This window comes from Lampetra fluviatilis, chromosome 7 (genome assembly GCF_964198595.1).
Source record: "Lampetra fluviatilis chromosome 7, kcLamFluv1.1, whole genome shotgun sequence".
Classification (NCBI taxonomy): domain Eukaryota; kingdom Metazoa; phylum Chordata; class Hyperoartia; order Petromyzontiformes; family Petromyzontidae; genus Lampetra; species Lampetra fluviatilis.
In genome coordinates this window covers 5,150,506-5,164,580 of record NC_136281.1, presented here as the reverse complement: position 1 = coordinate 5,164,580, position 14,075 = coordinate 5,150,506, and the positions used below count along the sequence as shown (strand labels likewise).

General features: G+C 54.3%; 1 protein-coding gene across 1 annotated transcript in view; it reads right to left on the bottom strand.

The window, feature by feature from the left end:
- KCNG3 (potassium voltage-gated channel modifier subfamily G member 3) overlaps window positions 1-13,774 on the bottom strand; it is a 28,371-nt gene extending 14,597 nt beyond the window's left edge. Inside the window, exon 1 of the mRNA XM_078858277.1 lies at window positions 13,476-13,774. The gene's annotated coding sequence lies outside the window, so the exon portion shown is untranslated. The remainder of the gene's footprint in view (window positions 1-13,475) is intronic.
- Between the last annotated feature and the right edge of the window lie 301 nt (window positions 13,775-14,075).

The following is a 14,075-nucleotide window of genomic DNA, read 5'->3' as shown; positions in this document are numbered from 1 at the left end:
GGATTTTTGCACACAGCGTTGGTGTACGGTGTTTTTTTCTGCAATGTTTTGCTGTCTTTTCTTGGATTTTCTGTTTGCACTTAGTCACATATTCACTTTAAGATGTTTTTGTTCATGTTTTTGTTTTTTGTTTGTTGCGGTTGCACCCGATTGAAGAGCCGAATGGCTCACGGCGCTACACCAAATAAATGAAACTTGAAACTTGAAGCATTTAAGCATTTACGCGTGAAGCGTCGACTTGCTCGACTTTTCTCCACCGTGCTTCTCGTCGTCGTGCGTTCGTCTTTGTTTCGATTGATGTGACATGCTGGCGACCCGGCCTCTCGCTGGACATCTTTGAAAACGAAGCTTCGTTGCTTCCATCACATTCCTCCAACTCCTCCGGGATGAATACACATTCTGATTTGCATTCTGGACGTGCGCCCTGCCTTGTGACTCGCGCTGCGAGGACGCGGGGCAAACCCGATTAGAATCGTCGAAGTTAGTAAAAGGCAACAATGTTAACGTGATTAGCCAAGCAAGACTCGCTGTGTCTCAATGCCCATTGCTTCCAGGTGGGGCAGTGCCGGATTAAGCTAAGTGCGGGGCCTGTAGCATATGTTGTTATAAAGGGGCCCTAATTATACAAAAACAGATAAATATTACAACACGTACATTGTTTACTTGCACAGTAAAGTAATTGTATATTTTAATTTTGCTATACAGCCAGATAGTACGACAAATCGCTCACCTTAAACACCCAGTCGTTCATAAAAGTTGAAGGCGGTATAGTACTATAGTAATAGAGCAAGTGCAGAATCACTGAACCGGAATGTATAGTTTGAAAGCATTTAGCATGGGGCCCTTGAAAGTGCGGGTCCCGTAGCTACTACATATGTAATAGTAGCTGCTACTACATATGCAGCTACTTTTGCTCTTGGGATAATCCGGCACTGAGGCGGGGCCCTGCATTTGGGACGTTTGACAAATCTCAAAATGATTAATTCTAACCACCTTCGGATCCCCCCGTACCACAGCAGTCCGCTCAACACAGACGAGAATTGACAAAGACTCGTCCAGCCCCATTGGAAGCAGAACCCTCCAGCGAAGGGAGACACCACGGCGACACACACTCCGCTGCCCTTGACGCGCACATCTGACTTGACCACCTGAATGTGAAGTGGTAAAGTTGACGCTCTGCGTCCACACGAAACAATAAGATGGGACGCGCGGGCGCTTTTGCGTACTTGCGTTATTCATCTTAACAACCTCGCAACCGGCCATGCTGGGATCTCCTGCTTGGATCTCAAACTCGGCATCTCGCTCTGCATCGATCGTGCCCACTGCTGTTGTTGATGTTGTTGCTGCTGCTGCTGCTGCTTTTGTTGTATCCTGTAAATTAGTTTTGTTTGGGGAGCCAGAGTTTCAATTCGTGGCCGTGCAAGGCGAAGTGAGGAATTGTTCCGTGAATTCATCACGAGACCCCATCCCACTGGCGACAGCGCCTCGGCACGAGACTCGGGCGATTGCCTCCACGCGCGCGCGGCGAGGCGAGGGGGGGAGACAAAGGCGACTGGGTGTGGTTGACAAGCCCGGCCACGTCGCGTTTAACACGCGCAGGGGCGGGTGTGAATAGGGAGCGCACGGTGAGTGTGAGAGAGTGTGAGAGAGTGTGAATAGGGAGCACACGGTGAGTGTGAGAGAGTGTGAGAGAGTGTGAGAGGGTGTGAATAGGGAGCGCACGGTGAGTGTGAGAGAGTGTGAGAGAGTGTGAATAGGGAGCGCACGGTGAGTGTGAGAGAGTGTGAGAGAGTGTGAGAGGGTGTGAATAGGGAGCGCACGGTGAGTGTGAGAGAGTGTGAGAGAGTGTGAATAGGGAGCACACGGTGAGTGTGAGAGAGTGTGAGAGAGTGTGAATAGGGAGCGCACGGTGAGTGTGAGAGAGTGTGAGAGAGTGTGAGAGGGTGTGAATAGGGAGCACACGGTGAGTGTGAGAGAGTGTGAGAGAGTGTGAATAGGGAGCACACGGTGAGTGTGAGAGAGTGTGAGAGAGTGTGAATAGGGAGCGCACGGTGAGTGTGAGAGAGTGTGAGAGAGTGTGAAAGGGTGTGAATAGGGAGCGCACGGTGAGTGTGAGAGAGTGTGAGAGAGTGTGAGAGGGTGTGAATAGGGAGCGCACGGTGAGTGTGAGAGAGTGTGAGTGACTGTGAGAGTGTGAGAGGGTGAGTGAGTGTGAGTGAGTGTTAGAGAGTGTGAGTGAGTGTGAGAGAGTGTGAGAGAGAGTGAGAGTGTGAGAGTGTGAGTGAGTGTGAGAGAGTGTGGGTGAGAGTGTGAGAGAGAGTGAGAGTGTGAGAGAGTGTGAGTGAGTGTGAGAGAGTGTGAGAGAGTGTGAGTGAGTGTGAGAGAGTGTGAGAGGGTGAGAGAGAGTGTGAGTGAGTGTGAGAGGGTGAGAGAGAGTGTGAGAGGGTGAGAGAGTGAGGGTGTGAGAATGTGATTGAGTGAGAGAGTGTGAGTAAGTGTGAGTGAGTGTGTCTGAGTGAGTGTGAGAGAGTGTGAGAGAGTATGAGAGGGTGAGAGTGTGAGAGGGTGAGAGTGTGAGAGAGTGAGGGTGTGAGAGTGTGATTAAGTGAGAGAGTGTGAGTGAGTGTGAGTGAGAGAGTGTGAGTGAGTGTGAGAGAGTGTGAGTGAGTGTGAGAGAGTGTGAGTGAGTGTGAAAGTGTGAGTGAGTGTGAGTGAGTGTGAGAGAGTGTGAGTGAGTGTGAGAGAGTGTGAGAGTGTGAGAGAGTGTAAAAGTGTGAGTGAGTGTGAGTGAGTGTGAGAGAGTGTGAGAGAGTGTCAGTGAATCTGAGTGAGTGTGAGTGAGTGTGAGTGAGTGAGTGAGTGTGAGAGAGAGTGAGAGAGAGTGAGAGAGTGTGAGTGTGAGAGATGTGTGAAAGAGTGTGAGAGAGTGTGAGCGAGTCTGAGTGTGAGTGTGAATGAGTGTGAGGGAGTGTGAGAGAGTGTGAGAGAGTGTGAGAGTGTGTGAGAGAGTGTGAGAGTGTGAGAGAGTGTAGTGAGTGTGAGAGTGTGAGTGAGGGAGAGAGTGTGAGAGGGTGAGTGAGTGTGAGAGTGTGAGTGAGTGTGAGAGAGTGTGAGAGTGTGAGAGAGTGTAGTGAGTGTGAGTGAGTGTGAGAGAGTGTGAGAGTGTGAGAGAGTGTAGTGAGTGTGAGTGAGTGTGAGAGAGTGTGAGAGTGTGTGAGAGAGAGTGTGAGAGAGTGTGAGAGGGTGAGAGTGTGAGAGTGTGAGAGAGTGAGGGTGAGTGTGAGAGAGTATGAGTGAGTGTGAGAGAGTGTGAGAGTGTGAGAGAGTGTAGTGAGTGTGAGTGAGTGTGAGAGTGTGTGAGAGAAAGTGTGAGAGAGTGTGAGAGGGTGAGAGTGTGAAAGTGTGAGAGAGTGAGGGTGAGTGTGAGAGAGTGTGAGTGAGTGCGAGAGAGTGAGAGTGGGTGAGAGAGTGTGAGAGAGTGAGGGTGAGTGTGAGAGAGTGTGAGTGAGTCTGAGTGAGTGTGAGAAAGTGTGAGACAGTGTGTGTGAGTGTGAGTGAGTGTGAGAGAGTGTGAAAGAGTGAGAGAGTGTGAGAGAGTGTGAGCGAGTCGGAGTGTGAGAGTGTGTGAGTGAGTGTGAGTGAGTGTGAGAGAGTGTGAGTGAGTGAGAGTGTGGGAGAGTGTGAGTGTGAGTGAGTGTGAGAGAGTGAGAGAGAGTGTGAGTGAGTGTGAGAGAGAGTGTGAGTGAGTGTGAGAGTGTGTGTGAGTGAGTGTGAGAGAGGGAGGGGGGAGGAGGGGAGGGGAGGTTAGAGGGGGGGAGGGAGGGGGGGAGCGACTTCTCCTTCGACGAGAGTCCGTCGCGTTGTCCTAGCAACCAAGATCGCCAGCACCGCTTAATTCAGACACGGCGAGCGCGTGTTGTGTCTGTCTGTGTCTATGTGTGTGTGTCTGTCAGTCTGTGTCTATGTGTGTGTGTGTCTGTGTGTGTCTGTCAGTCTGTGTCTATGTCTGTCTGTGTGTGTCTGTCTGTGTCTGTCTGTGTGTGTGTCTGTGTGTGTCTGTCTGTGTCTGTGTGTGTCTGTCTGTGTCTGTCTGTGTCTATGTGTGTGTGTATCTGTGTGTGTCTGTCAGTCTGTGTCTGTGTCTGTCTGTGTGTGTGTGTCTGTCTGTGTGTGTCTGTGTGTGTCTGTCTGTCTGTGTGTGTCTGTCAGTCTGTGTCTGTCTGCATGTGACTGTGTCGTCTGCCCGGACGTTGTCTGTCTCCATTTCGGACCGCATGTCTGTATGTCACCCGTGTGTGGGGAGCGGTGGTGCAGCGGTTAGCGCTACGCTGCGCTACGAACCCGGCGACCCGGGGTTTGATTCCCGCTCACGGCCAACACCGGTGACGATTATCGGAACCGGTCGTGGGCCTCACCCTAGGTCGACTCAGCCTCAAATGAGTACCTGGTGCGGTGCTGTGCAGTAAACATCGCCTCATAGGTGCTACTCGCTAACAGCACTTGCCCCAACAGTCCGTTAAGGCTACACGGGGAATCTTTGTCTTTGTTTTGTCTGTGTGCATATTTGTGCGTGTGTGTCTGTGTGTGTGTGTCTCTGTGTGTGTGTGTGTCTGTGTGTGTCTCTCTGTATGTGTGTCTCTTTGTGTGTGTGTGTGTCTCTGTGTGTGTGTGTCTTTCTGCGTGTGTGTGTGTGTGTCTCTGTGTGTGTGTGGCTTTGTCTCTCTGTGTATATTTGCGTGTCTCTGTCTGTGTCTGTCTGTCTCTGTGCGTGTCCGCCTCCAGCCCGTATGTTTTTATTTTATCGAAGGAAAGCGGAAATATCCGGGGGAGGGGGAAAAAAAACCCGACACGGTCCACACAAGACGCGCTTGGCTGTCCTTCCATCTCACGGCGAGATAACAGTCCGGCGGTCTTCGGCTCTCATCACCCATCTCTGTGTGATCCTCTAACCCTCGCCCCGGCATCCCGGCTCAACCACCAACACGAGGCGTCACGAGACCAGGCCTCGCCATCGCCATCGCTTCCTTCCTTCTGTCAGAACTGGCAATAATTGTGGTAAAGTCGACACCCGACCTTTAATATCTCTGCTCTTAAATTGCCCCGCGGTATATTTCCTCGGGAAAAAAGAATATAATACGGATATATATCACCATTTATAATCATATGTCTCACCATATATACCATTGTGTCAATTATATATGTGTGTGTGTGTGCGCACACGCGCACTCGCACGTGAAGGTCATCATTTGAAGCAAGTGGTCTTTGCCGTGTGCTGACAGATTATCTCGCTCGTAATGTTGATTCATCCGTCGTTTATTGGATACCCTATCCACCACTATCCACCACGGTCCACCACGGTCCACTCGCTGCAAGGCAGGAGGAGCGGTGGCGCGGGGGTTCGCACGACCGCGCCGTGAAATATTCGTGCCACGGATAACGCCACCCACCCTCTACCCCCCCCACCCTCTCCCCACCCACCCTCTCCCCACCCACCCTCTCCCCCCCCACCCTCTCCCCCCCCCACCCTCTCCCCACCCACACTCTCCCCACTGACCAGCGTGGTGAAGTATGGCCGTTAAAGAGATGTAAAATGTACGATATCAATAAGCCAATTCCTGCCATGTCAACTCCACCCGTGCATGAAGACTTCCCAACGCCATGTGTTTTGACCATACTTCACCACGCTGGTCAGTGCTGGTTGGTGAACTGGGCAATAGGAGAAGAGAGAGGAGGGGGGGGCGAGGCATTAGGGTAGGAGGGTAGGACCGGCTCTGATCTAGCTTGCCACTGATGCCAGCCGTGACCGGGAATCTCACTCGGGCCGCCGTGTTTATTGCGCAACGATTGTTTTCTCACGAAACTGCTGGCGAAGAGGGGAGGCTGTCGGGGGGAAGGGGGGGGGGGGGTATTTGGCCTACTCTTCCACGCTCTCCAGGGCCATTATTAGCACTGCGCTCCCCACTAAATGAGCCCCATCAGGACACCGCCGCCGCCGCCGGGCGTGTCATCTCGCTCGTGTACATTTCAGCTCTCGGCTGTTTTGTCTCTCGCTTTAATTCATTTCTCATCTTCTCTGCGATCCCACGCACGCGTTAGTCCATGAATTGTTGTGTTTTAGGCTCGACCGGGGCTATTGATTTCGCCGATGACGCAAATCTATGATTGCATCGCGTCTATATATATATGTGTACAGTAGCAATATATTTGTGCTAATAGCATTTGACACGGCGTGATCGCGCGCTGCGCAAGATGTGAGCGGTAACAAATCGGTACACCGGTTGCCCCGCTGTTAGCACGGTTGGCTACGTACGGTGCGAACGAAGTTCAAGACACACAACGCAGCGTGGCCCGGTGTCAACGCTGGCAATGCAACGTGTACCGCGCACAGTACCCCACGGGGAGGTGAAGTGACCGTGGCTCTGCGTGATGGGTGCGCAGCCAAGCGCCAACTGAGTGTCGCCTTCGTGACAAGTTGTCGGGGACCTTGGAAGCCGCGCGCGTTGTGGATTTAAACTTCGCCAGCACCTGGATGTGGGTGGCCGTCAGCTCGGCCCGTATATCCCCCCTCCACCCCCCCCCCCCCGGGGCAATAGATTGGTAACGGGGAATGAGGCGACACTTTGCGCGCGTTATAAAGTGTTGTGCCAGGCGATCCATTTGTGGATACCCCACCCCCTCGCCCCCCACCCCCATTGAGCAGTTCCACACGAATCGTCGCCGCGACTTTCTTCGCGAACGGCCGATTTGAAGACCCCTGTCGTGAAAGCGGTGGTTTCACATCTGACAGAGGAGGAGGAGGGGGGGGTATTAAATCATAAGTCAATTGAGGTTGGTGGGGAGACACGGAAAGACGTCTTCTCCGTAACGCGGCGACAAACCCACTGCCCACGTGCTTCCTGCCGTGTCAGCGGGGTGTCTATAGATGGGTCACCGCGCATCACCGCAAATCGTGCGTGGGAGGGTTACCGGCGACGCAGGGTGACTGGCTACCAACGCAACACCCCACCCCGTGGCACCGACTGGCGTGTCGCGACACACAGCCATGTGTTACTGCTGCTGCTGCTACTACCACGTGGTGTGATGTCGAGCGCGATGGACACCGGTTCCCCGTGACATTTGCATTCAATCGTGACTCGATGGGGGTACGTAGTGGTGGGGGGGGGGGGGGAGAGGTGGGGGGAGGTAGTGGTGGGGAGCGGAGAGGTGGGGGTATGGAGTGGTGGGGGGAGGTGGGGGAGATGTGGGGGTACGTAGTGGTGGGGGGGGGGGAGAGGTGGGGGGACGTGGAGGTGGGGGAGAGGTGGGGGGGACGTGGGGGTGGGGGGGACGTGGAGGTGGGGGAGAGGTGGGGGGACGTAGTGGTGGGGGGGGGGACGTGGGGGTATGGAGTGGTGGGGGGGGGAGAGGTGGGGGGGACGTGGGGGTGGGGGGGCACGTGGGGGGTACGGAGTGGGGGGGGGTATTTGGCGAGAAGAGAGGGCTCCGTGGGGGTGCTCGTGACCAGTGGATGTGGAGGGGCGCACTGGGGGGGATGGGGGGTTGTGGATCGTCTGGGAGGGAGGGAGTGAGGCAGTAAGGGAGGGGAGGGAGGGAGGGGAGGGAGGGAGTGAGGCAGTAAGGGATGGGAGGGAGGGAGGGGAGGGAGGGAGGGGAGGGAGGGAGTTTGCCAGGTGCAGCGGGGAGGATGCAGGAGGGGGCCCAAGAATGGGGAGCGAGGGGAGGGGGGGAGAGCTGTTGCATGTGCATGCGCGACAAGGCCACGCTGGTCTGAGCGCGTGCACGTGTTCATCATCATCATTGTTGTTGTTGTTGTTGTTAACGTGCACGTGTTCATCATCATCATTGTTGTTGTTGTTAACGTGCACGTGGTCATCATCATCATCATCATCGTCGTTGTTGTTGTTAACGTGCACGTTATCATCATCATTATCGTCGTTGTTGTTAACGTGCACGTGGTCATCATCATCATCGTCGTTGTTGTTAACGTGCACGTGGTCATCATCATCATCGTTGTTGTTGTTAACGTGCACGTTATCATCATCATCATCATCGTTGTTGTTGTTGTTAACGTGCACGTGGTCATCATCATCATCATCGTCGTTGTTGTTAACGTGCACGTGGTCATCATCATCATCGTTGTTGTTGTTGTTGTTAACGTGCACGTGATCATCATAATCATCATTGTTGTTGTTGTTGTTAACGTGCACGTGGTCATAATCATCATCATTGTTGTTGTTAACGTGCACGTGATCATCATAATCATCATTGTTGTTGTTGTTAACGTGCACGTGATCATCATAATCATCATCATCGTCGTTGTTGTTGTTGTTAACGTGCACGTGATCATCATAATCATCATTGTTGTTGTTGTTGTTAATGTGCACGTGGTCATCATCATCATCATCGTCGTTGTTGTTGTTGTTAACGTGCACGGCGCTTGTGGACGCGTTCACGTGCAGTGTTAACGCGGCCACCCGGGCTCACGGTCACTGACATCCAAGTGACCGATGAAATCCGCAACCGGTCCCGGGGCCTCCTCTGGGTCGACTCGGCCTCAAATGAGTACCGAGTGGCGATGTGCAAACGCCGCCACTCTGGGGAGACAAAGGCGGTGGGGCGTGGGTGCTGACCGCCCCACCCGCCTTTCCCTCGTGTGCCGGCCTTCATAGGCGCTACTCGCCAACAGCACTTGCCCCTACAGGCCATGAAGGCTATACGAGGGGAGGGGGGGCCAGACATTTGCCTTTGTGCGCGTGTTTATCTTCGCGCTCATTAGCTTGTGCCAGAGCCCCAATTAGCCTTGAACTCGTCGGCGCGTTTGGTTGAAAGGGAAATTAAACGAGCGCCGCCTCATCGCGCGGAACACAACAACAACAACAAACAACAACAACCAACAACAACCAACAACAACGGAGGGACCGCGGTGCGCGCGCTGGACCCGCGCCACTCCCTGCCTCGAGGTGTGGGGACGATCGAGGTGGAGGCGGGGGTGGGGGTGGGGGGGGTGTGCGGGGGGGTGTGGGGGGTGGGGGAGGGGGTGGGGGAGTGGGTGGAGGAGGGGTTGGGGGCGGGGGAGGGAGGAGGGGGTGGGGGCGGGGGTGGGGGGGGGTTGGCTTTACGTACGGCGATAAAGAAGTTCAACAAACACGCACGTGCATACCGGTCGTGGGCCTCCCCTATGTCGACTCAGCCTCAAATGAGTAACCTGGTGCGATGTGTAAACATCGCCACTCGGGAGACAAAGGCGGCCGGGCGTGGTGCTGGCCACCCACCCCCTCGTGTGCCGTGCCGGCCTTCATAGGCGCTACTGGCTAACAGCACTTGCCCCAACAGTCTGTTAAGGCTACGCGGGGGATCTTTGTCTTTGCGCGCATGCGTGTGGCAGCAGCGTAACGAGCGTGGGAGCAGTGGGTGCATTGGACCCCCCTCGTGGCTGAAGCTCCGAGTTTGGGTCGCCTTGACAACCACCACGAGGTGCGTTGTTCAACAGCAGTGTGAAGACAAACAAAAACTAGTTTAAAAGGCGGTTTACACCTGTTTCTTGTTTCATGAAGATTCGTCAAGAGGTGGCCGCGATATATAACAGCCGAGACGCGTCCGCGCGAGACAAATATCGTGGCCACACCTGACCGAAGCTGACGATGTCGCTACGCCACCGGTGTACGAGCACGAGTGGCTCCACCAGTCTGGCAAAGGCTATCCGGGGGATCTTTGCCTTCTGTGCGTGTGAGTGTTGGGGAGCGGTGGTGCAGCGGTTAGCGCTACGCTGCACTACGAACCCTGGCGACCCGCGTTCGATTTCCGCTCACGGCAAGCACCGGTGACGATTGTCTGAACCGGCCCCTGGGCCTCCCTTAGGTCGACTCAGCCTCAAATGAGTAACCTGGTGCGGTGTGTAAACATCGCCGCTAGGGGGCGTGGTGTTGGCCACCCACCCCCTCGTGTGCCGTGCCGGTTCTTTAAAGATCCTCGCTGCTGTTGCTGATAAAGTGACAACTCGAGCTGGCGTTGTTTAACCCCTCCTGGCACTGGATGATGACCTCCCTCCCCCCTCCCCCCCCCTCTCCTCCCTCCCCTCTCCTCCCTCTTCTCCCCTCCCTCCCCTCCCCCCCCCCTCTCCTCCCTCCCCTCCCCGCGCGCCGAGGGGAACACCCGCTCAGACAGGACCTCAACCCGAGCCCACCCCACCGCTAATGGCTTCACCCTGACCCCGAACGCTCCCGCGTGGAGTTTGTGGGATCTAAAATATTTAACACGCTTACAGTAGCGAGGCCGTGGCTTTGAGGGGGGGTAGGGGGGTCACACATAACAAAGACGACCGCCCCCCCTCCCCCCCGCCCCCCGTAGAGGCCTTGACAGATTGTTGGGACAAGTTGCTGAACGCCGATTAAGCCCGACAACCTCACACACGAAGTGGCCAGCATCCACGCGGCCATCCCCTTCTGTGAGGCCACGATGCTGGCCGTGAGCCGATATCGAACTCCTCCGTTCGCCGAGTTTCGTCGAATAAAAAAGTGCGCTACGCCGCAGATCACCGCATACAGACAAAGGTCCCCCGTATAGCCCGAACAGAATGTTGGGGCAAGTGCTGTTAGCGAGCGCCTATGAAGGCCGGCACTGCACACGAGGGGGTGTGCGGCCAGCACCACGCCCGGCCGCATTTGTCTCCCCAGTGGCGATGTCTACGACACATCGCACCGGGTACTCGTTTGAGGCTGAGTCGACCTAGGGGAAGGCCCAGGAACGGTTCAGATAATCGTCACCGGTGTTGGCCGTGAGCAGGAATCGAACCCGGGTCGCTAGGTTCGTAGCGCACACACATCATCGACCATGATGATAGCGAGCACCAATACAATACAAGGACAAAGTTTACCCGCATAGTCTACATAGGCGGTTGGGGCAAGTGCTGCACAAATTCCCGTGTTAATTTTCACATAGCACACACAATGATACGTGGGGTGAAATCGTCAGACGCTGTCTTCCCGACAGACTTGTTCTTCACCTGAGGACGGCTGCTTGCGTTGTGGCCGAAACGTCGTGAGAATAATTTTATAATGTTTAATTTTTATTATTTTATTATTTCCCTTCTATGTGACTTTACCGAAAGAACCAAGATGATGAGCATTGCTCTCGATATTTGTTTGACCGACAGGCAGAGATGACAGTCGGAGGGCGCGCAGATTCCCTTTTCGCCTTCACGGGGAAGTCATCAGCAACACCGAACCGCACATCACTTCCATGACGCATAATGAAGATAAAGATCCCCCGTATAGCCTTAACAGACTGTAGGGGAAAGTGCTGTTAGCGAGCACCTATGAAGGCCGGAACGGTACACGAGGGGGTGGGTGGCCAGCACCACGCCCGACCGCCTTTGTCTCCCCAGTGGCGATGTTTACACACCGCACCAGGTACTCATTTAAGGCTGAGTCGACCTAGGGGAGGCCCAGGACCGGTTCAGATAATCGTCACTGGGTGTGGGCCGTGTGCGGGAATCGAACCCGGGTCGCCAGGTTCATAGCGCAGCGCGCTAACCGCTACACTACCGCTCCCCACGCATAATGCGCACAAACACACACACACACACGTGCACACAACATAGCCGGCAGACGTAGATATTGTATCGACGGATTTGAACACGACGCACAAACATCATTAAGGGCGCGCATGAGTTGCATGTGCGTGTGGAAGTAGAGGCCTCTAGCGGCTGCAAGTGGTCACGTGAGCCGACTAATTTAAAACGCGCACTAAACGTAAAACAAAACGTCGATATCGACTCAACATTGCGCCCAACAGGCATAGACAGTTCAGTGTCGTGTATCAACGCAGGGATATTATAATCATGGAATATTTTCAAGGGCCACTCAACCCCCCCCTCCGTTCCCCTCTCCTCCAACCCCCCCCCCCTCCATCCCTTCCAACAAGGGGACAGGGGAATATGTTCCGGAGCTCTGCCCTGGAGAGCTCCGGCTGATATCGATCTCTGCATACGCGGCTTACTAATGCATGTGTAATGCGTAACGATTTACTGAAACGTACAGATTTTGCACAAAAACAAAGACAAAAATGACCGACCCGCTGTATAGCCTGCACGGACTGTAGGGGCAAGTGCTGTCAGCGAGCACCACCTATGAGAGCCGGCACGGCGCACGAAGGGATGGGTGACCAGCAAAGCCGTACTTATAATAAATATTGAGGGGGGGAGACACACCCCCCCCCCATATTCAAATATGCTCAAAATGTCTCCCCCAATATATTTCTATAAAAATATTTAAAAGTAATAATTGCTATGCTATGTAAATAAAAACAACAATTTGATAAACCTTGGCCACAATATCTGGACTTGTCTTCATATAAATCAATGCATAGATTGCTATTTATATGATTGTGGTTTTGGTTGTACTTTATTAATCCCTAATCTCAAACATTACATACAATGTAACAAGAAATGGTACAAAAGTTAAAACAGAGCAATGTAATATAATACACTATTAGACATCTTCTTGGTTCATTCGGTAAAGTCACGTAGAAGGGAAGTAATAAAATAATAAAAATAAAACATAATAAAATAATTCTCACGACGTTTCGGCCACAACGCAAGCAGCCGTCTTCAGGTGAAGAATGAAACACTGCCAAGCTTGGAGCGTATATATAAGCTGGGTTGGAGGTGGAAGAAAAACCAAGAAGATGAATCCCTGCAGTCACGAAAGCTTTAAATCGAAACTATTAGACATTATTGTAAAACATAAATATCCCATGTGTTAGTGAATTTTTACATCTTTTTAGGCAGGAAATTAGTTTCAAATTTATATTTTTTTCTGGGACCCCCAGACCCCCTGGAAGATTTGGTCCCCCCCAATCTTGACTCCATGGCTACGGCCTTGGTGGCCAGTACCACGCCCGGCCGCCTTTGTATCGCTCGTGGCGATGTTTACACACCGCAACATGTCCCTCATCTGAGGCTCAGATAGTCGCCACCGGTGTTGGCCGTGAGCAGTAATCGAACCCCGCTGGCCGGGTTCGCAGCGCAGCGCAATAACTGCTACCCCCCCCACCCCCTAGATTTACGCACACACACACACATACATGCACACATTTGCACGTACGTACATGCACACACGTGCACACGTGCGCGTAACACACGAGGTTGGCGCGCACACAATTCCCCGTAGCTCGCTTTTCCCGTGCGCCATCTGCGTGCCCCGCAAATCACTCAACGTCCAATTCACACTGCCAAGCCCGCGGACGATGCTGGCTACCGAGAGAGAGAGAGAATCAGAATCTGTAGTCATCCTGGAAAAATCCGATTAGCTATGAAGCTCTTTTTCACAGAGAGAGGCGGTGGAAAGAAGGAGGGGGGGGGCCTGGGAGAGGGGGTCCCTCTGATTCAGGTGCTGCGTGTGGATATGATGGGGGGAGTCCCCTGGATGCAAATGGGTGTGAGTTGGGGGGGGGGTACCTGGAACCCCGCGTCTTACCGGCGGGACCTCTGCTCTGCTGCACCGTCGCTTCCACTCCCGACGCCGCGATGCTGGAGACGCGCGGACGTCGTGGCGCGGACGAAGACGCAGGGCGGAGGAGACACGTGGCGACTCAGGGAGACACGTGGAGACACGAGGGGGTGGTGGTGGTGGTGGTGGGGCAATCTCGAACTGTCGAGCGACTGTCGCGGATGCAGCTCGCTTAGGTGCCCAGCACGGAGGGCGTCCGCCTACCTACCCACTCCCTGCAGCTCCTCTTCCATCGCGCGCTCTCTCTCTCTGCCTCTCCCCTCTCTCCACAGACGCCTCCCCCCCCGCTTCCCTCGCTCCTCACTCACTCACCTCGCCCCCCCCACACCCCTCGAAGTCGGCTCTCGTCTGGCTCACGACTCCACGCAAGTTCAGTCCAGCAGGGCTGACTCTGTCCGGCTGAATTCGTCGCGATTTCTCATGAGCGGGGCAGAGAGCGACGGCGCTTTTACCCAGAACGGGGTCGGTGGTGACGGAGGAGGTGGCGGTGGTGGTGGTGGGAGGAGGAGGAGAGAGGAGGAGGAGAGAGGCGGTCTGAAGGGGAGCGAGCGCGTCTGGGCGTAAGTG